This window comes from Petaurus breviceps, unplaced genomic scaffold, assembly GCF_028583685.1.
Source record: "Petaurus breviceps papuanus isolate PSGF00001 unplaced genomic scaffold, PetGlider_PUasm1.0 179, whole genome shotgun sequence".
Classification (NCBI taxonomy): Eukaryota; Metazoa; Chordata; class Mammalia; order Diprotodontia; family Petauridae; genus Petaurus; species Petaurus breviceps.
Genome location: NW_027185779.1, coordinates 11,518,205 through 11,541,582, shown reverse-complemented (window position 1 = coordinate 11,541,582; position 23,378 = coordinate 11,518,205).

Genomic DNA, 23,378 nt, shown 5'->3' with positions numbered 1-23,378 from the left:
AGAACTAAGTACTCTTAGTAAGATAATCAGTATGTCTTTTTAGACTTCTGGTGTCTCTTTCCCTTAATGATGCATCTTTACCCTTTGGATATTGCTTGCCATAAAAATTTGCCTTCGATTCATATTTACTTTGGTGTTATTTAATAGTCATTGACTCATCTGGTAGATTGTTGCAAGCAGTCTCATTATTTGGATCTCTCTGGGAACTTTTTCACAGAATGCAAATAATAAGGCACAGAATTTCTTCATTCCCACTTGTGACCAATTTCCAATTGTACCTTTAATTTTCTTAATCTTTTCTGAAGTGCACTAGGAGAACAGGCTCCATGGCAATTATATTGGCAATCAGTAATTACCCCAACCTGGATATTGTCTGTAAATAATGAAATTAGGGAAGAAAAAACAAGTCTAACTCTAGCAGTCTTGCAATTTACAGAGTAAATGTAAACCCCCCAAAAAGAACCTCAAAAACTTAAACTCTATGTAAATGTTGAGCTAATATTTTGAATGAATTAGAATGTTAAAATCAGGGATCTAGAGCTAAACAGTGGCATTTTACAAATTGAATGGATAGTCAGGTAAACTGCAGTGACATATAATAAGAAAAGGCTATCTTTGACTTAGGAAGTTAACAAAACCTTGACAATCAGAGAATAGAGAATTTAGAGAGGGTAGATTTCCCAGGTTGCTTCCCTACAAATAAATCACTGTCATTCTCTGTAGACTCTAATAGTGCAGTTACTCACTGTGGCAAACCTTTGACAACAACTCTAATAGATCTTGAGGTTAGTGTCATGTTGGATAACTTAGAACAAATTCCAGGTGGCTAGATCCGAGGCCTATGACTCATGGACAATGAATGACCATACTTTTCTGTGAACCTTTTAATCCTTTGGTGGGTCTTCTTTGACATGGTGGTATAGTCCATAAATCACCAAGGAAAAAATGAGCAGCTTTAGAGAAATCTTCATTATTTACTGTCTCTTTGGTGAAATCTCTCCCCTGAGCCACATATATACCCATGTGTTAATGGTCCTTATTTTAAGGTAAGACTAGTTTTAGCAGAACATCTCAAGGACATGTGGTTCCCAAGAGTGTTATATGATAATCTGTGGCAGAGAGATAATGTGGTATAATAGATAAGAGAGTTTTCCTTGAAATAAGAAAAAATCAAGGTTCCAGTCCCAATTCTGATACATACTGAGACTGTATGAATAAGAGGAAATCAATTTTGTTTCCCACTAAACTCTTTAAGAGTACTAAGGGGCATGGATCAGAAAGTTATTAAATGTATGCATGAATACAGGAAGTTGTTCCTTATAACACTACAAAAAAAGTATAAGACTGAGATTATCCCATAAAAGTATGAGATAAAAACAGATAAGCATTTACACATAATTTTCTACAACAGAACACATTCTTAGGCAAAGAATCTAGTTGAAGTTAAAGAGAAAAAATATCTTTTTATGTGTATTATTTATTGACTAAAAAAAAACTTCATGGAACAAAACAGGCTTAAATATATTCCTCCAATAAGATGTTACCCATACTTGAGTTAATATCATACAAAATTTATTGGTAGATACAACTACATGCATGACTTTATTCTGTATCCTTTGATAGTCAATATAAAGCAAGGTATGAATTAAGTAGATAAATATTCATAAAAAAGTTTTGTCAGTCTAGTGGAAAACATCTTAAGTAGAGACTCTGTAGAAGAAGATTTCATTATATATGGCAAAGTTTCCACAGTCTTTTTTGCACACAGCATTGTCTTGATAATGCAGTGCCTTCTCAATAAGATAAGCAACTCAAATGCTCAAGAGAACTCTCTCTCTCTCTCTCTCTCTCTCTCTCTCTCTCTCTCTCTCTCTCTCTCTCTCTCTCTCTCTCTCTCTGTCCGTCTCTCTGTCTCCCTACACACACACATACACACACACACTAGAAAGATTATTTATGGTCCAGTCTGTAGCATTCAGTTCTATAGTCTATTTAGTTATATTATTGGTGTGTATTGGTATAGATATATATATACATATATATGTGTATATATATATACATGCACATACACACATATACACATACATATGCATATGCAATACATATATGTGTGTGTATACATCATATACATATACACAAGTATCTGTAAGATAGATAATGATTTGTACCCAGAAGTCAATACAAGGAAGAGCAAGGTGGTTTTCATTTGTAAACTTTTCTGGCACAAACAGATTTTTAAAAAGCAATATTCTCCTAGTGCTTCAGCTAATTTTGTTTTTTAATACCTACTGTTATGCATTTAAGTTGCAATACACTGACAAAAATGAGACAATGTCTGCTTTCATAGAGCTCATATTCTGCTAAGGGACCCAATATACACACAAATACAATACAAGATAATTCATTATGACGGGGAAATGCCCAGGTAAGTCTTCAAGAAGTGGTATCTGAATTGCCCCTGGAAGGGAGACATAGATTTTGAGAGGAAATAGCATAGTTCAGAAATAGGAAAATTGCCTTGTAGAAAACATAAAGTCAAAAGATGAAAGGACAATTTAAGAAAATATATTGAATGTTGCTAAAAAAAATAGGCTATGTGAAGAAGATAATGTGAAATATCACTGGAAAATAAAGTGTATCCATGTTATGGAGAGCTTTAATTATAAGCAAATAAGGTTATCTCTTATCCTTAAAGCAATAGGAAAGTCATGAAAACTTTTCATCAGGAAATGGAATGGACAGATTTGTGCTATAGAAATATAATTTAACAGATATATACATGATGGATTGAAGAAGGGGAAAGACTAGAAACAATTAATTAAATATCTATTGAAAAAGTCCAAATAAGAAATGATGGCTCTGTTAGAGGAAAGAAGTGGATAGATGTGAAAAACGCTGTGATAAAATTGTTGAGCCTTGATAATTGATTAGATAAACATAGAGCAACAAAATAGGTAAGTTGTGGGGAGGGAGCATGGCTTTAGGGAAGAAGATAATGAGTTCTTATTTGGTCATGCTGAGCTTGACATGTTGATTGGCACATTCAGGTAGAAATGTCTAGCAAGCAGCTGGCAGTATTAGAAATCAGATCTGAGACATAAACATGAGAGTCATCTGTGTAAAGACCATAATTCTTCTCCATGGAGTGAATCAGATCATCAAGAGAGAGGATGTAGAAAGAGAAGAAAGTAAGGCAAAGGACAGAGTTTTGGGGTATACTTACAATAAGCCAATAAGAGATGGATGGTGACAAAGTAATGGGAAAGAGAGAAATCAGGTAAGAAATGAAGCAAGAGAAGGTAGTGTCTGAGAAGCCAAGAGAAGATAGAAAATCCTGGAATAGGAAGTATCTGATGGTATTAAAAGCTTTAGAGAGGTCAAGAGAGATTGAGGCATGCCCACAGAATTTAACAGTTAAAAGAATAATAAGGCTACTTTTAGAAAATAGTTTTAGTCAAGCAATATAGTCAGAAGCTAGATAGCAAGTGGAAAAAGGAAGTGGGAATGGATATTATATGATGAGGAATCATAAAATAACAAAATCTTGGAAAAATCTAAATTCCATGTGGTCCAAAGGGCCACTGGATATGTGCATGGTAAGTGTAAGTATGTCATGGGGCATTTCTATCAATATTTTCACCACAAGGAATTACAAAAAAATCATCCAAGAAAAGGAGACTTGTTGTTCATGCTCTCTTCCTAAGAGAGAAGGGGGTAATCTGCAGATTAGCTTGTATGCTGTACTATTATGGGAGAGAAAAGTTTTTGGGTACTATAGTACTTTAATATTTGAAAAATGCTTTGCATACTGTATATTTAAACATTCAGTGATTACAACAATAATATGAGGAAGGTAATATTATTATATCCATTTTACAGATAAGGAAACTGCAGCATGGAGTGATTAACTTGCCCCAAGTTACATGTTCAGTAAATTCCTGAGACTGAATTTGAATTTAGGTCTTACTGACTCTGGGCCCAGCATTCTATGCAATGCAACTCCTGGAAGACAATTTGTGGGTGATCTACAGTGGTACACGGACAAGACAAACACATAAACAAACAACAAAAACCTGACAGGTTGAGAAGATATAGTGGAAGGGTTCTATTGTATATCATTGGAACCATTAGCCACATCATATTCCTTCCTTCCTTCATTCATTCATTCAATAAACATTTACTAATTACATACTCTGGGACAGGTACCAGGCACTATGCTAGACTCTGGGGATGCAAAGAAAGGCAAAAGACAATCTCCACACTCAAAGAGTTTAAAATCCAATGGGGCAAACAACATTCAAACAAACAAATATAAAGAAGCCAGATGCAGGATAAATATGAAATAATTAAAAAGAGGGAAAGCACTAAAATTAAGAGGGATTAGGAAAGGTAAAATGTAAAAGGCAGGATTTTATTTAGAATTAAAGTATGCCAGAAAAATTATGAGTTGAAGTGGAGAGGAAGGAGAGTGCTCCAAGCAGAGGTGATTGCCAGAGAAAATGCCCGGAGATAAATGACTCATTGATACATAATGTTTTGGAGTCTGTGCACAAGGAATACTTAAATAACTGTCTCAGAAAAAGAAACTGAACAAGCTAATGATTTATGATTTCTATACCCAAACCAGGGAGGGCAAAACCTGAGAAAGAAAACTATTAACAAGTTTCCTTATTGAATATTGATGCAATTTTTAAAGAATAAAATACTACCAAGGATGATGCAGAAATATATCACAAAGAGCATACACTATAACCAGTGGGGATTCACATGTGGAATGCAGGGTTGGTTAAATATTAGGAAAATTATCAGCATAATTGGCCATATCAATTACAAAACAAAAACGAAAACAATAGAAAGCATAGGAATCAATCAAAAGGCTTTCTTAAAATAACTAGTATCTATCAAAATAAAGAGCAAGAGTCATCTGTAATGAGAATGAACTTAAAAACTTCACAATAAGATTGGTAGTGAAGCAAGAACATTGTTACTACTATTATTGAATTTTGTATTAGAAACGTTAGCTATAGAAATAAAAAAAAATAAATTAGAGGAATAAAAATAGGCAAGGAGGAAACACTATCACTCTTTGCAGAAGATATAATGGAATACTTAGGGAACCCTAGAAAATTGATTAAAAAGTGGTTGAAACAACTAACAACTTCAGCAAAGTTAAAGGATATAAAACAAATCCAGATAAATCATCAGCATTTCTATATACAACCAAAGAAACCCAGCAAAAAAGCTAAAAAGAGAAATGTTATTTAAAATAATTTCAGACAATAAAAAAAATATTGTAAGACTACCTTCCAAGGCAAACCTAGGAATTATATGAACACAATTACCAAATACTTTTCATATAAATAAAGACAGAAACATACAAGTTTCTTTTGCGTAGGGTGAGCCAAAATTTAAAAACAATGATAATTTCATCTCAATTAATTTACTTATTCAATGCCATACCAATCAAAATAGAAAAAATAATATAGCTAATAAAAATAGTAACAGTATTCACCTGGAAGAACAAATGGTCAAGAATAGCAAGGGAATCAATGAAAAAAAAACTAAGGAAAGTGATCTAGCAGTTCCAGATTTCAAACTATATTTAAAAGTGGTAATTGTGAAAACAATCTGGTACTGGCTAAGAGACAGAATGGTGAATCAGTGGAATAGATTAGGTACATAATTCACAGCAGTGGATTAACATAATACCATATTACCATAGTAATATAATGTTTGATAAGCCCACAGATCCAAACTTTTGGGGTGAGAACTTACCATTTTACAAAAATTTGTGGGAAAAATGGAAAGCAGTTTGGCAGAAACTAGGCATAGACCAACATCTCACCTTGTATACCAAGACAAGGACAAAGTAGATAAATGATTGTATATAAAGAATGATATCATAGCTAAAGTAAGGGAGTACAGAAAAATATATCTGTCACATCTGTAGATATGGAAAAGGTTTATGGCCAAACAAGAACTAGAGAGGTTCATGAGAAGTAAAATCGATAATTTTAGTGGAATTAAGTTAAAAGATTTTTGCAAAAATAAAATTAATAAAGTCAAAATTAGAAATAAAACAGGAAAAAAGAAAAGTTTTAACAGTTTCTGTGATAAGGGCCTCATTTCTCAAATATATAAGGAAATGAGTCAAATTTATAAAAATAAAAGCCATTTTTTCATTGATAAATGGTCAAAGGATTTGAACAGGAATTTTTACAGAATTTAAAAAATAAAAGTATCAATAGCCATAGTAAAAATGTTCTAAAACACTATTTATTAGAGAAGTGCAAATTAAAACAACTCCATAATACAACCTCAGACCTATTAGATTGACTAACATTACAGAAAATGAAAATGACAAATACTAGAGGGGATGTGGAAAAATTGGGGCCTTAGTTTCTTCATCTGTAAAATGAGAGTGTTCAAATAGATGACTTCTAAGGTTCCTTCCACCCCTGGGATCCTATGACACTCCTCCCATCCCCACCACTCAGGTCTTTCAGTTATATCTGACTCTTTATAACCCCATTTGGAATTTTCTTGGCAGATACTTGCAGTGGTTTGCCATTTCCTACACCAGCTCATTTTACAGATGGGGAAACTGAGGCAAACATAGTTAAGTGACTTGCCTAAGGTCACAAAGTTAGCAAGTGTCTGAGGTCATATTTGAACTCAAAAAGATGATTCTTCTTGACTTTACATCCAACACTCTGTTCACTGCACCACCTCACTGCCCATCTTATAGAAAAGGAAACATAGGCCCAAAAAAGTTGAAGTGACTTTCTTAAAGCCAAATAGCTTTTTAAATGGCATGTAAACATATCATCTCCTTCCAAATTCAACTCACTTTCAGCTACGTAAGTACATAATTCTAGGACTAGAATTCATGACGACATTATAAAGCAGCACCTACCAGATCATGGTGTTTTGTGATATGTATCTGCCCCTTTCTTAAAGCTCTTGTTAATGGTCTTTAAGGATTTTAAATGCTTCAATGAAAAATATGGTGCTCTCTGGAGTTACTGCCAGCATGTAGAGTTCTGGAAAGTAAACAGTCCTGTGATTTTATTTTTCTGAATTTTTAGAGGCATCTGTAACCTTGTCATTTTATTTGAGTGAAACTTAATTAATCCATCATTTTGCTAAAAGAGTTCTATGCAAAGCCCAGCTATCTCCATAACATAAAGGAAAACTGTCAATGGGATTCTGGGGTGAAAAAAGAACTGTCATCCATCAAGGAAGCCTCTTAGCAAGTCTGCCTCGATTGTACTAACTAGTTAGATTGGACATATGAATTGAACTGCAGGAAAAGTACAATAATGCATAGTACTTCACCTGAATAATCAAAATACACAGCACATGAGATTTTAGAAAAAAAACTAGATCTAACCTCATAATAGAAACTTTGCAAAGATAGCCTAGAGGCACGGCGCAACTGACAGACACAGAGGCAGGCCCAGAAGGCATGGCCATCATGGCAGGTCTGGAAAGGGCCTGATCAACTCGGAGGGCAAGTCTTCCCACCAACCACAAGGTCCACTACCAGGCCTATCAACAAAGGGCTGGAACTGGAAAGAGCAAGGTAAGAAGCAAATACAGGTGCCCCTCTCCTGGACAGCAAACACTCCTGGGACTACCAATTCATAGCCCAGAAATTTTTTTTTAAAAGCCCCTTTCAGGACCTACAAAGACCAGGATGACAGAGTGAACCTCACTTGCTCCAAAGCCCCCCTCTGACCCTGAAAACATAGTAACTCCTGCCCCAGGGCAAAACCCTCTACAGTAAAGGCTTGGGACCATAGAGTAAGGGCATGGCTAGCACCCTCTGTTAAAATGGGTAGAAAGCAGACTACAAAGACAAAGATTTTGGAGTCCTACTATCCTCAGAGGGAGGAACCAACCTCAGAGGGAGACAATGTGGACTCCACACCCAAAGCTGGAAATTACAGGGAATGGGTCCCAAGCACAGAAGGCTCTCTTAGATGAGATCAAAAGGAACTTTGAAAACAAAATGAGAGAGATAGAAGAAAAAATGAATAATTCTCTTAAAACCAAAAGAGCAGAATTAGAAAAACATTATAATGAGGAAAACATCTCTCTAAAAAGAAAAGTATATGATATGGAAAAGGAGCTCCAAAAATTAACCAAGGAAAATGATTTGCTAAAAACTAGAATTAACCAAATGGAAACAAATAACTCTATGAGGAACCAAGGATTAGTCAAGCAAAACAACAAGAATGAAAAATTAGAAAAAAAAAAAGGTAAAATACCTCAAAGAAAAAATAGCTGACCTGGAAAACAGATCCAGGAGAGATAATCTGAGAATCATAGGCCTACAAGAAAATTATGATGAAAAAATGAGCTTGGACAATATTCTCCAAGAGCTCATTAAGGAAAACAGCCCTGAGATACTAGAACCTGAGGGTAAAATAGAAATCGAGAGAATCCACCGGACACCTGCTGAAAGAGATCCCAAACTGAAAATTCCTTGAAACGTTGTGGCCAAACTCAAGAACTACCAGATAAAAGAGAAAATACTTCAAGCTGCCAGAAAGAAATAATTCAAATATCTAGGTACCACGGGGAGGATTGCACAGGATTTGGCAGCCTCTACACTGAAAGATCAGAAGCAGTGGAATACAATTTTCCAGAGGGCAAAAGAGCTGAGGTTACAACCAAGGATAACATACCCAGCAAGACTGAGCATATTCTTCCAGGCAAAGAGATGGTCCTTCAACAATATAACAGAGTTCCAGACCTTCTTTATAAAAAAGCCAGAACACAATGGAAAATTCAACCTCCAATTATGAGATGCAACACTTACTTAGAAAGGTAAACAGGGAGAACACACACACACCCTGCTATTTGATAAGAGCAAACTGGTTATAGACAAGTAGAGGGTATGACTATAAAATACACAAAATGACAATTTAAAAAATCTTATTAAGGACTACAAAGGGACTGCAATGGAAGAAAGGGAATGGATGAAGTGGAAAAGGGTAAATTATGCCACACATAGAGGCATAAAAACTGTATAGCAGAGGAAAAAAGGGAGAGAGTTGGGAAGCATATGAGCTTTTCCCTCATTTGTTCTGGTACAAGGAGGGAATAACAACAAGGTAAGCATAGGATTCTATGGAGAAGAAATGAAAAAAGTATCATTTTAGGGGGAAACAGGGGAGGGAGAAGAGCTTCGCATGAGATTTGTTCCTGTCACTCTTGGTGCAAAGAAGAAAAAAGATACTTCATTAAGTATAAAAATATCCTACAGGCAGTAGGAGGGGGAAATGGTTATGAAAGGGGGGTGGGACTGGTCTGCAGGGAGGGAAGAAGTAAGGTGAAAGGGGAGGAAAAGGGAGGGGAGCTGATAAGGAAACACTGAGTGAGGCGGTGGTCAAAAGGAAAACTATTAAGGGGGGGAAGGGGAAAGGAAGGGAAAATATGAACATTAACAGGGGCAGGAATAGGATGGAGGGAAAGAAACACATAACAATGATAACTGTAAATGTGAATGAATGAACTCTCCCATAAAACGAAGACAGAGAGCAGAATGGATTAGAAATCATAATCCTACAATATGCTGTTTACAAAAAACACATCTGAAACAGAGGTTTACACACAAGGTAAAGGTAAAAAGTTGGAGTAAAATATAATCATGCCTCAGCTAAAGTAAAAAAAAGCAGGGGTAGCAATCCTTATCTCAGATAAAGCAAAAGCAAAAATTGACCTAATTAAAAGAGATAAGGAAGAAAACTATATCCTGTTAAAAGGCACCATCAAGAATGAAGCAATATCATTAATTAACATATATGCACCAAGTGGTGTAGCATCCAGATTCCTAGAGGAGAAAGTAAAGGAATTAGAGGAAGAAATAGATAGTAAAAGTATATTAGTGGGAGACCTTAATCTTCCCCTCTCTGAACTTGATAAATCCAACCTCAAAATAAACAAGAAAGAAGTTAAGGAGGTGAACGGGATTTTAGACAGGATAGGTATGATAGATCTCTGAAGAAAATTGAATGGGGATAAATAGAAATTTAGTTTCTTCTCAGCAGTTCATGGCACATACTCAAAAACTGAACACATTTTAAGGCATAAAAAACTCACAATTCTATGCAGTAAGGCAGACATATTAAATGCGTCCTTCTCAGATCATGATGCAATAAAAATTAAATGCAATAAAGGGCCACGGAAAGACAGACTAAAAACTAATTGGAAACAAAACAATTTAATCCTAAAGCATGAGTGGATCAAACAAGAAATTATAGAAACAATCAGTAATTTCATTCAAGAGAATGATAATAATGAGACAACATACCAAAATGTGTGGGATGCATTAAAGGCAGTTCTTAGGGGAAGTTTTATATCCCTGAGTGAACACATGATTAAATTAGAGAAAAGTGAGCTCAATGAATTGGGTATGCAATTAAAAAACCTAGAAAAAGAACAAATTCAGAACCCCAATTAAATACTATATTAGAAATATTGAAAAACAAAGGAGAGATTAATAAAATTGAAATTAATAAAACGATTGAAAAATAAAACCAAGAGCTAGTTTTATGGGGAAAAAAAACAAAATTGATAGACCCTTAGTCAATATGATAAAAAAAAGAAAGAAAACCAAATTATGAGTATCAAAAATGAAAATGGTGAATCTACCTCCAATGAAGAGGAAATCAAAACAATAATTAGGAATTATTTTTCTCAATTGTATGCACATAAATTGGACAATCTTAGGGAAATAGATGAATATTTACAAACATACAAGTTGCCCAGATTAACTGAAGAGGAAGTACATTACTGAAATAACTCCATCTCAGAAAAAGAAATTGAACAAGCCATCAGTCAACTCCCTAGGAAAAAATCTCCAGGGCCAGATGGATTCACTAGTGAATTCTATCAAACATTGAAAGAACAATTGATTCCAATACTCTACAAACTATTTGGAAAAATAGTGAAGAAGGACTCCTACCAATTCTTTTTATGACACAAATATGGTACTGATACCTAAATCAGGAAGAGATAAAAGAGAGAAAGAAAATTATAGACCAATCTCGCTCATAAATATAGATGCAAAAATTCTAAATAAAATACCAGCAAAAAGACTACAGCAACTTATCTCAAGAATAATACACTCTGATCAGGTAGGATTTATTTCAGGAATGCAAGGATGGTTTAATATTAGGAAAACCATCAGTATAATTGATCATATCAACAATAAAACTAGCAGAAACCACATGATCATCTCAATAGAGGCAGAAAAGGTTTTTGACAAAATACAATATCCGTTCCTATTAAAAACATAAGAAAATATAAGAATAAATGGAGCCTTACTCAAAATAATAGGTAGCATCTATTTAAAGTCATCAGCAAGTATTATATGTAATGGGGAGAAACTAGAAGAATTTCCCATAAGATCAGGGGTGAAACAAGGGTGCCCACTATCACCCCTCTTATTCAATCTGGTACTAGAAATGCTAGCAGTAGCAATTAGAGAAGAAAAAGAAATTAAAGGAATCATATTAGGCAAAGAAGAGACCAAGCTATCACTCTTTGCAGATGACATGATGATAACTTTGAGAATCCTAGAGAATCAAGTAAAAAAAAAAAACTACTTCAGACAATAAATAAATTTGGCAAAGTTGAAGAATATAAAATAAACCCACATAAATCCTCAGCATTACTATATAATTCCAATGAAATTCTACAGCAAGAGATAGAAAGAGAAATCCCATTCAAAGTTACTGTAGACATTATAAAATATTGGGGAATCTACCTGCCAAAACCAATCCAGGACCTATATGACCACAACTACAAAACACTTTTCAAACAAATAAAGTCAGATCTAACTAATTGGAAAAATATCAATTGCTCATGGCTGGGTCAAGCTAATGTAATAAAAATGACAATTCTACCTAAATTACATTATATACTTAATGCCATACCAATTAATTTACCAAAAAACTACTTTATAGAGCTAGGAAAAATAGTAACAAAATTCATTTGGAAGAATAAATGGTCTAGAATATCAAGGGAATTAATGAAAAGAAATGCTAGGGAAGGTGGACTAGCTTTACCAGATTTCAATCTGTACTATAAAGCAGCAGTCATTAAAACTACTTGGTACTGGCTTAGGAATAGAGGAGTGGATCAATGGAATAGATGAGGCACATGAGATTCAGAAGTCAACGACTACAGAAATGTATTGTTTGATAAACCCCCTGACCCTGGTTTTTGGGATAAGAACTCACTATTTGACAAAAACTGCTGGGAAAACTGGAATATAGTATGGCAGAAACTGGACATAGACCATTATCTAACACCATATACCAAAATCAAGTCTAAATGGGTTCATGATCTAGGTATAAAGGTTGATACTGTAAGCAGTCTGCTAAAACAAGGAATAGTTTACCTATCAGACTTGTGGAGAGGGAATGACTTTGTGACGAAACAGGAATTAGAGAACATTATAAAATGTAAAATGGATAATTTTGACTACATGAAATTGAAAAGTTTCTGTACAAATAAAGCCAATGTAACCAAGATTAGGAGGGAGGTGGGAAATTGGGAAAAAATCTCTACAACCTATGTCTCTGACAAAGGACTCATCTCTAAATTATACAGAGAATTGAGTCAAATTTATAAGAATACAAGTCATTCCCCAATTGATAAATGGCCAAAGGATATGAACAGGTAGTTTTCAGAGAAAGAAATTAAAGTTATCTATAAGCACATGAAGAAATGCTCTAATTCACTATTGATTAGAGAAATGCAAATCAAAACAACTCTGAGGTACCACATCTCACTAGTCAGATTGGCTAAGATGACAAAACAGGAAAATGACAAATGCTGGAGAGGATGTGGGCAAACTGGAACACTAATGCATTGTTGGTGGAGTTGTGAACTGATCCAGCCTTTCTGGAAAGCAATCTGGAACTATGCCCAAAGGGCTATAAATACTTTCATACCCTTTGATCCATCAATACCACTCCTAGGGTTATATCCCAAAGAGATCATAGAAATGGGAGAAAGACCCATATGTACAAAAATGTTTATAGCAGCTCTTTTTGTGGAAATTAAGGGGTTGCCCATCAATTGGGGAATGGCTGAACAAGTTGTGGTATATGCCTGTTATGGAATACTATTGTGCTATAAGAAATGAGGAGCAGACAGTCTTCATATTTACCTGGAGAGGCTTATACAAAGTGATGCTGAGTGAAAAGAGTAGAACCAGGAGGAATTTGTACACAATTACAGACACAACACATGTGTGATGACCAACTTTGATAGAATGGACTCTTCTCAGCAATGCAGTGATATAAGTCAATCCCAAAAGTCTCATGATGGAAAGAAATATGTGCATCCAGAGAAAGAACTAGAAAGAACAAAGTTTATATCCAGGTGGAAGCAAAACACCTGATCTTTTTCCTTCTATTATTTGGAATTTTGTCCTCTTTACATTTTTCATTCAAGCTGATGCAATCTATCCTTATAACCTGATTAATGTATAATGTGAAAGTATTTACAGATCCTATACTTAACTGTATGCCGCCATGGGGGGGGGAGGGAAGGGAGGGGGACAAAATGTGAAACTCAAGGAATTGTGGAATTGAATCCTATAAACTAAAAGGAAACAAACAAATTAATTTTTAAAAAAAAGTTAAAAAAAAAAGAAAAGATAGCCTAGCTCACCTCCATACCAATGAATGAATCCAGACCAGTGTCTTCCAGTCTTTGTTTTTAAGGATGCCCTGTCTAACAAAAGTACATAATCTTCAGACAGCTCAAATTATTGAGTTTTTTTCTTACATTGAGATAAAATCAACTTTTGTAAAATTTCTAAGCATTGGTTCTCTCTATGAAATCGTGGAGAATAATTAACAAAAACTTTTGAATATTTTCAAATCAATTCAACTCTACCTCAAAAAACCCTTTTCCTGTTTCTTTTTTAAATTTATCATTTATTTATTCTTAACTTTTTTTAAATTTTTCTAAATTTAAAATCAAATTCCTCCCAAATTTACTGAAAAGGCAAGAAATATGGTATATGAAATTATGTAAAACATTTCTCCAGATTAGCCATGTTGAAAAGAAAAAAAGGAAGAACAATAAAGTGAGAAGATGATGCTTCAATTTATACTCAGAGTTCATCATTTCTTATTTTTGCCTTTATTAATTTGTTTACTTTTAGTTTACAAGATTCATTACCAAAATTCCTTGAGTTTCAAATTTTCTCTCCCTCCCCCTCCTCCACCCATGGCAGCATACAATCAAATATAGTATCTGCAAATACTTTCACATTAGGCATTAGTCGGGTTATAAAGAATGATTGTAACAGATGGAATGAAGAATGGGAAAAAGGAAACAAAATGAAACAAGAAAACGAAAAAGGGCAGGTAGCTTGCTTCAATCTGTGTTCAATATCAGTTCTTTCTCTGGATGTAAATATCTCTCTCCATCATGAGTCTTTTGGGTTTGACTTATGTCTCTGGATTGCTGAGAAGAGTCCAGTTTATCAAAGTTGGTCATCACACATACGTTGTGTCTGTAATTGTGTACAAATTCCTCCTGGCCCTACTCTTCTCACTCAACATCTGTTCATATAAGCCTCTCCAGGTAAATATTTAGTTCATCTGCTCCTCATTTCTTATTGCAAAATAGTATTCTATAACATGCATATACCACAAGTTGTTCAGCCATTCCCCAATTGATGGACACCCCTTTAATTTCCAGTCCTTTGCTACCACAAAAAGAGCTGCTATAAATATTTTTGTACATATGGGTCTTTTTCCCATTTCTATGAAATCTTTGGGATACAACCCTAGAAGAGGTATTGCTGGGTCAAAGGGTATGAAATTATTTATAGCCCTTTGGGCATAATTCCATATTGCTCTCCAGAATGGCTGGATCAGTTCAAAACTGCACCAGCAATGCATTAGTGTTCCAATTTGTCCACATCCTCCCCAGCATTTGTCATTTTCCTATTTTATTATTTTACCAATCTGACTGGTGAGATGTACCTCAGAGTTGTTTTGATTTGCATTTCTCTAACTAATAGTGATTTAGAGCATTTTTTCATATGCTTATAAATATCTTTAATTTCTTCCTCTGTAAACTGCCTATTCATATCCTTTGATAATTTATCAATTGGGGAATGACTTGTATTCCTATAGATTTGGCTCAATTCTCTGTATATTTTAAATTCTTTTTTTTTTAAAGCAATTGGCATTAATTAACTTGCTCAAGGTTACACAGCCATATTTCTGGGTGTGGTGCTAAGTATCTGAGCCTGGATTCGATCCCCAGGTCATCCCAACACTGGGGCCGGTGCTCTTACTCACTGAGCCACCAGGCTGCCCCTAAGCAATTGGGGTTTAAGTAACATGTTCAAGGTTACACGGCCAGGAATTTCTGGGTGGGTGCTGAGTGTCTTAGCCTGGATTCGATCCCCAGGTCATCCCGACACTGGGGCCAGTGCTCTTACTCACTGTGCTACATGGCCGCCCCAATTCTCTGTATATTTTAGAAATGAGTCCTTCATTAGTGACATAGGTTGTAAAAATTCTTTCCCAATTTTCCATTTCCCTCTTTATCCTGGTTACATTGGCTTTGTTTGTACAGAAGCTTTTCAATTTAATGTAATCAAAATTATCCATATTGCATCCTATAATGCACTCTAATTCTTGTTTGGTCATAAAGTCTTCTCCTCTCCACAAATCTGACAGGTAAACTATTCCTTGCTTTCCCAGATTGCTTAGAGAATCAGCCTTTATACCTAGATAATGCACCCATTAAACTTGATTTTGGTATATGGTGTTAGATAATGGTCTATTCCCAGTTTCTGCCATACTATATTCCAGTTTTCCCAGAAGTTTTTGTCAAATAGTAAGTTCTTATTGCCAAAACTGGGGTCTCTGGATTTATCAAACAGTCAATTTCTATAGTCATTGACTGCTGAGTCTCGTGTACCCAATCTATTCCTTTGATCCACTACTCTCTTCCTCAGCCAGTACCAAGCAGTTTTGATGACTACTGCTTTATAGTACAGATAAAAATTTGGTATAGCTAGACTTCCATCCCAAGCATTTCTTTTCATTAATTCCCTTGATATTCTGGATTTTTTGTTCTTCCAAATGAATTTTGTTCCTATTTTTTTCTAGCTCTATAAGGTAGTTTTTTGATAAACTGATCGGTATGGCACTAAATATATAATTTAATTAGGTAAAATTGTCATTTTTATTAGATTAGCTCTACCCAGTCACAAGCAATCGATGTCTTTCCAATTAGTTAGATCTGACTTTATTTGTGTGAAAAGTGTTTTGTAGTAGTGTTCATATAGTTCTTGGGTTTGTTTTGGCAGGTAGATTCCCAAATATTTTGTAATGTCTACAGTAACTTTAAATGGGTTATATCTTTCAATCTCTTGCTGTTGAATTTCATTAGAAATATACAGGATTGCCAAGGACTTATGTGGGTTCATTTTATGTCCTGCAAGCTTGCCAAATTTATTTATTGTCTCAAGTACTTTTTTACTTGATTCTCTAGGATTCTCTAAGAATATGGTCATATCATCTGCAAAGAGTGATAGCTTGGTCTATTCTTTGCCTAATTTGATTCCTTTGATTTTTTTTCTTCTCTAATTGCTACTGTTAACATTTCTAGTAGCAGATTGAATAAGAGGGGTGTTAGTGGACATCCTTGTTTCCCCCCTGATCTTATTGGAAATGTTTATAATAGTTGGTGATGGCTTTAAATAGATGCTACCTATTATTTTAAGGAAGGTTCTATTTATTCCTATTCTTTCTTGTGTTTTTAATAGGAATGGATTTTGTATTTTGTCAAAAGACTTTTCTGCATCTCTTGAGATAATCATGTGTTTTTTGCTAGTTTTATTGTTGATATGATCAATTATACTGATGGTTTTCCTAATATTAAACCATTATTGCATTCCTGGAATAAATCCTACCTGATCAAAGTGTATTATTCTTATAGTCTTTTTGCTAATATTTTATTTAAAATTTTTGCATCTATATCCATGAGGGAGATTGGTCTATAACTTTCTTTCTTTTTTTATCTCTTCCTGATTTAGGTATCAGTACCATTTTTGTGTCAAAAAAAGAATTTGGTAGGACTCCTTCTTCATTAATTTTCCTGAATAGTTTGCAGAGTACTAGAATCAATTGTTCTTTAAATGTTTGATAGAATTCACTAGTAAATCCATCTGGTCCTGGAGATTTTTTTGTAGGGAGTTCACTGATGACTTGTTTGATTTATTTTTCTAAGATGGGGTTGTTTAAGTAATTTACTTCCTCTTCAGTTAATTTGGGCAAGCTATATTTTTGTAAATATTCATCCATTTCACTAAAATTGTCAAATTTATGTGCATACAATTGGGCAAAATAATTCGTAATTGTTGTTTTAATTTCCTTTTCATTGGTGATAGGTTCACCCTTTTCATTTTTCATACTGATAATTTGATTTTGTTCTTTCTTTTTTATCATATTGACTAAGTATCTTTCAATTTTATTGTTTTTTTTATAAAACCAGCTCTTAGTTTTATTTATTAATTCAAAAGTTCTCTTAATTTCAATTTTATTAATCTCTCCTTTTGTTTTCAGTATTTCTAATTTAATATTTAATTGGGGATTTTCAATTTGTCTTTGTTTTAGCTTTTTCAATTGCATGCCCAATTCATTTAACTCTCTTTTCTCTAATTTATTTATGTATGCACTCAGGGATATAAATTTTCCCCTAAGAACTGCGTTTGCTACTGTTATCTCATTATTGTCATTCTCCTGAATGAAGTTACTGATGGTTTCTATGATTTCTTGTTTGACCCACTTATTCTTTAGGAGTAAATTGCTTAGTTTCCAATTAGTTTTTATTCTGTCTTTCCATGGCCATTTATTGCATATGATTTTTATTGCATCATGATCTGAGAATGATGCATTTATTATTTCTGCTTTTCTGCACTGAATTGTGAGGTTTTTATGTCCTAGTACATGGTCAATTTTTGTGTATGTGCCATGTACCACTGAGAAGAATGTATATTCCTTTTTATCCCCATTCAGGTTTCTCCAGAGATCTGTCATACCTACCCTCTCTAAAATTCTATTCACCTCCATATTTTCTTTCTTATTTATTTTGAGGTTGGATTTATCAAGCTCAGAGAGGGGGAGATTAAGGTCTCCCACTATTATAGTTTTGCTATATATTTCTTCCTCTAATTCCCTTACCTTCTCCTCTAGGAATTTGGATGCTATAGCACTTGGTTCATATATGTTAATTAATGATATTGCTTCATTCTTGATGGTGCCTTTGACCAGGTTATAGTTTCCTTCCTTATCTCTTTTAATTAGATCAATTTTTGCTTCCTTTTTCTGAGATAAGGATTGCTACCCCTGCTTTTTTTACTTTAGCTGAGGCAAGATATATTTTACTCCAGCCTTTTACCTTTACCCTGTGTTTATCCCTCTGTTTCAGATGTGTTTCTTGTAAACAGCATATTGTAGGATTATGATTTTTAATCCATTCTGCTATCCACCTCCGTTTTATGGGAGAATTCATTCCATTCACATTCACTGTTATGATTTTTATCTGTTTCTTTCCCTCCATCCTATTCCCTCCCCTGTTAATCCTTATATTTTTTCTCCCCTTCTCCCTTCCCCTCCTTAATAGTTTTCCATTTGACTATCGCCTCCTTCTATATTCCCTTATTAGCCCCCCTCCCTTTTTCTCCCTTTCTCCCTTTCTTTTTCCCTCCCTACTAACTACCCCCCCTTTCATAGCCCTTTCCCCCTCCTACTGCCTGCAGGATATTTTTATACTTAATGAAGTATGTTATTTCTTCTTCGCACCAAGAGTGACAGGAACAAATCTCATGTGAAGCTTCACTCCCTACCCTGTTTCCCTCTAATATGATATGTTTTGTGTCTCTTCTCCATAGAGTCCTATGCTTAACTGGTTGTTATTCCCTCCTTGCACCAGACCCAATGAGGGAAAAGCTCATATAATACTCATCTCCCTCCCTTGTTTTCCTCTGCTATATTGTTTTTATGCCTCTTTGTGTGGTATAATTTACCCTTTTCCACTTCATTCCTCTTCTTCCATTGCAGTCCCTTTGTAGCCCTTAATGAGATTTTTTAAATCATCATTTTGTGTAATTTATACTCATACCCTCTACTTGTCTATAAATAGTTTGATCTTATTAAATAACAGGGTATGTGTGTGTGTGTGTGTGTGTTTTCCTTGTTACCTTTCTATGTCACTCTTGCATCTCATAATTGGTGGTTGAATTTTCCATTGAGCTCTGGTTTTTTCATCAGAAAGTTCTGCAAATTTGTTATATCATTGAATGACTATCTCTTTGCCTGGAAGAATATGCTCAGTCTCACTGGGTAGGTGATCGTTGTTTGTAACCTGAGTTCTTTTGCCTTGAGGAAAATTATATTCCACTGCCTCCAATCTTTCAGTGTAGAGGCTGCCAAATCCTGTGAGATCTTCACTAAGATGCCTCGATATTTCAATTGTATCTTTCTGGACACTTGAAGTATTTTCTTTTTTACCTGGTACTTCTTCAGTTTGGCCACAACATTTCAAGGACTTTTCAATTTGGGATCTCTTTCAGCAGGTGTCTGGTGGATTCTCTTGATTTCTATTTTACCCTCAGCTTCTAGTATCTCAGGGCAGTTTTCCTTAATGAGCTCTTGGAGAATGTTGTCCAGTCTCATTTTTTCGTCATGATTTTCTGGTAGGCCTATGATTCTCAGGTTATCTCTCCTGGATCTGTTTTCCAGGTCAGTTATTTTTCCATTGAGATATTTTACCTCTTTATTCTAATTTTTCATTCTTGTTGTTTTTTTGACTAATTCTTGGTTCCGCATAGAGTTGTTTGTTTCCATTTGGTTGAATCTAGTTTTCATACTTCCCTGTTGGGTAATATATATTTCTATACAGGACTATGTGTGTGTGTGTGTGTGTGTGTAATACACAGATTGTATGTACATGCATGTGTATATAGATATATAAATATACACCATATACATGTGTATGTGTGTGTGTGTGTTTATATATTTGAATCAATTCTGATGGGAGAGAGGTTCAAGTGTTGCCCACTCCCCCTCATTTTTCCCTGCACTACTCTTTCTTGTAAGAAGCTTTTTTGTTAAATAATTTTCTCCATTCTTCATTTCCCTTCCCCTTTTCCCAATGCATCCCTTTTTCTCACCTCTTCATTTTTTAATGAACAGATAATATAATCAGCTCACACCCATCCCATCTGTTTATGCAGTCTCCTTCTAGCTGTCCTAATAATGATAAATTCTTAGGAGCTTGTAATGGGAATGTAAATTTAAAGATCTTCCCTGCCCCTAGGCTAAAGTGTATCTGGAGCCTGGGGTGAGAGGCTTGTTTTTCAGTAGATACTTCTTGATTGGCCAGTGAGTCAATAAGGTTGTTACATTCTCTGAGCCAGGAGAAGGCTATATAAGCCCTGATGTGTAGCTTTGTTTTGGGGCTCACTTTGAGAAGTGTTCCGTGATTTGATCAGATGAAACTCCGGGAAGCTGTTGTTGAGAGTCCCCTGGCTTTGAAAAACCCAGATGTTGAAACCCAGATGTTGATTTGGTATGGGTGTAATGGTTGGACAGTTTGGAAACTTTTTACTTGATCTGTTTCTCTGTCTTGATAATTCTGTCTGTATATTCTGAAGTTCGAGGTGCTGACCTTTTTCCCCTGAACTAAGTAAACGATACATATTTGACTGATTAAAGTAAGCTTGTTAACCCATTTTAAGTTGCTTTCCTTTATCAAAGCAGATCCAAGAACCTGTGTTGGCAGCAAACCCTGGGGATGCTTGGGGTGCTTGCTGTTATGGAGCTACATGTATCTTCTTCCTATATAGCAACATAACCAGTTTAACCTTGTTGAGTCCTCTGTGATTTTTCTTTCAATTTTGATTTTAATTTCTCTCAAGTCTTGTGTTTAAATGTCAAATGTTCTATTTAATTCTGTTTTTTTTATCAAGAATACTTGAAAGTCATCTATTTTATTAAATAGCCATTTTTCCTTTGAAAGATTATACTTAGTACTAGGTAGGATATTCTTGGTTGTAATCCTAGCTCCTTTGCCTTCTGGAATATAATATTCTAAGTCTTCTGTTCATTTAAGGTAGAAGCCATTAAGTCACATGTGATTCTATCTTTGACTCTGTGGTACCTGAATGATTTCTTTCTGGCTACTAGCATTATTTCCTCCTTCACCTGTGTAATGTTAAGGGAATTTGAATATCTTTTCTGCCCCTTAATAGACCTATGTGATCACATGGAGCCCATGGTGGAAGGAGATTGCTGAACAAGTGAAATAGGAAGGGGTAGAGTAAGGAAGTGTTAGTGAGACAGAGAGGGGAGAGAGAGAGAGTACAGGCAGAGCAGAGAAGAACAGCTAGCATAAGTGAGAGAAGGAATTATTTTAGCCTGAGGGAGCTTTTTTATGGGGAGGTCTGATGGAAGGAAGGCTTGGGGATGGGGGATGCTTCCTGCATTGGTAATATGCACCAACATTTTATTAACATGGTGGATTTGGCTTTCTGGTATATGAATAAATATCTTAGTTTTGTCTTTGGAGAACAGAGTCTGTCCTATTTGGTGATTCAAACCTGGAAATACACCTGCATATTCATAGCAGTCATTGTGGGTATCACATTAGCACTGTAACTTGAAAGTTCTGAAATTTGGCTCCATATGACGGGGAGTTTTTATTTTGATGTACATTTCAGGAGGTAAACTATAGAATCTTTTAATGTCTTATTTGCCCTTTGGATGTAAGATATAAAGTCAGTTTTCCTTTGGAATTTCTTGAAATATGATGTCTAGCTTTTTTATCATGACTTTCTAGTAGTTTAACAATTCTTAATTTTTTTCTACTTGAACTGTTTTCCGGATCAATTTTTTTGGTGAGACATTTCACATTTTCTTCAATTTTTTTATTCTTTTAACTTTGATTGTTTTTGATGTCTCACAGAATCATTAGCTTTACTTTCCCAATACAAATTGTTAAGTAATATTTTCTTCAATGAATTTTTGTACCTCATTTTGCATTTGGCCTATTCTGTCTTTTAAGTAGTTCGTTTGTTCAATGAATTTTTGTTCCTCTTTTATCATTAGGCTAGTTCTTATTTTCTATCTGTTAACTTCTTTAGTATATTTGTGTGTTTTTTACTAAATTATTAATTCTCTGTTCATAATTTTCTTACACACTCTAATTCCCTTTTCCAGTTTTTCTTCTAGCACCTTTATCCCTTTCTTTAACTCTTCCAGGAATTCTTTTTTTTTTTAAGCAATCAGGGTTAAGTAACTTGCTCAAGGTTACACAGCCAGTTATTTCTGGGTGTGGTGCTGAGTATCTGAGGCCCGATTTGATCCCCAGGTCATCCCAACACTGGAGCCGGTGCTCTTACTTGCTGAGCCACCTGGCCGCCCCTTCTTCCAGGAATTCTTGTTGGGTTTTTATTCAATTAGTATTTTTTTTTAATTTGAGGTTTTTACATTGTTGTCTTCTTTGAAAAGTTTTTGTCTTATTCTTCCCTGCCACTGTAGTTTTTGTGGTCAGGTTACTTCTTTGTTGTTTTCACATTTCCAGCCCATTTCTTGACTTTTAAATTTATATTATATTTGGGCTCTATTCATGTAGGGGGTAGAATGACACTATTCCAAGCTGTAGGCTATTTCATACTACTGTTTTCAGAGCTACATCTGGGGGACTTCAAGTTTTCAATGTTTACAAAGTGATGCAACCTGGAGAGAGATATGATCACTGCTTTTTTTGGTCTCTGCTCCGGCCTTTAACCAAAAATGGCCCCTGTAGTCATCAGTGCTAGCACTCCTCTTGGCCCTGCAACTCTGACCAGGTCCCCTTATCCCCTATGACTGGAAGCACTAGTGTTCCTCTCTGCCTTGGAGCTGTGACCCCTGCTGCCTTAGGATTGACCACAAGGACTCCTCTCTCACCCTGGAACTATGACCCAAAATTCTTTATGGGCAATAGAGTTGCCAATTAGTGCTAGGCTACACAAAATGCCAGCAAATATTACCCTGTAATCTCTCTGTCCAATTGTCCAACTTCCTATCCATCTTTAGGCTGAGAGTTCTGAAAGGTGCTACTGTCCCATTTGTGGCTGCCTCCAAGACCCACTGCTGGTGCTACGGTGGTGTGGGCTTGTGACTGGCATCTACCATGACATCACAGACTTTCTTGATGACCTCCTAAGTTATCAGACTGGAAGAAAAATGTCTCTTCTTGATCTTTTTTTGATTCTGCTGCTCCAAAATTCAACTTGAAGCATCAATCAAAATTTGTTTGAAAGGAAACATTGGGTG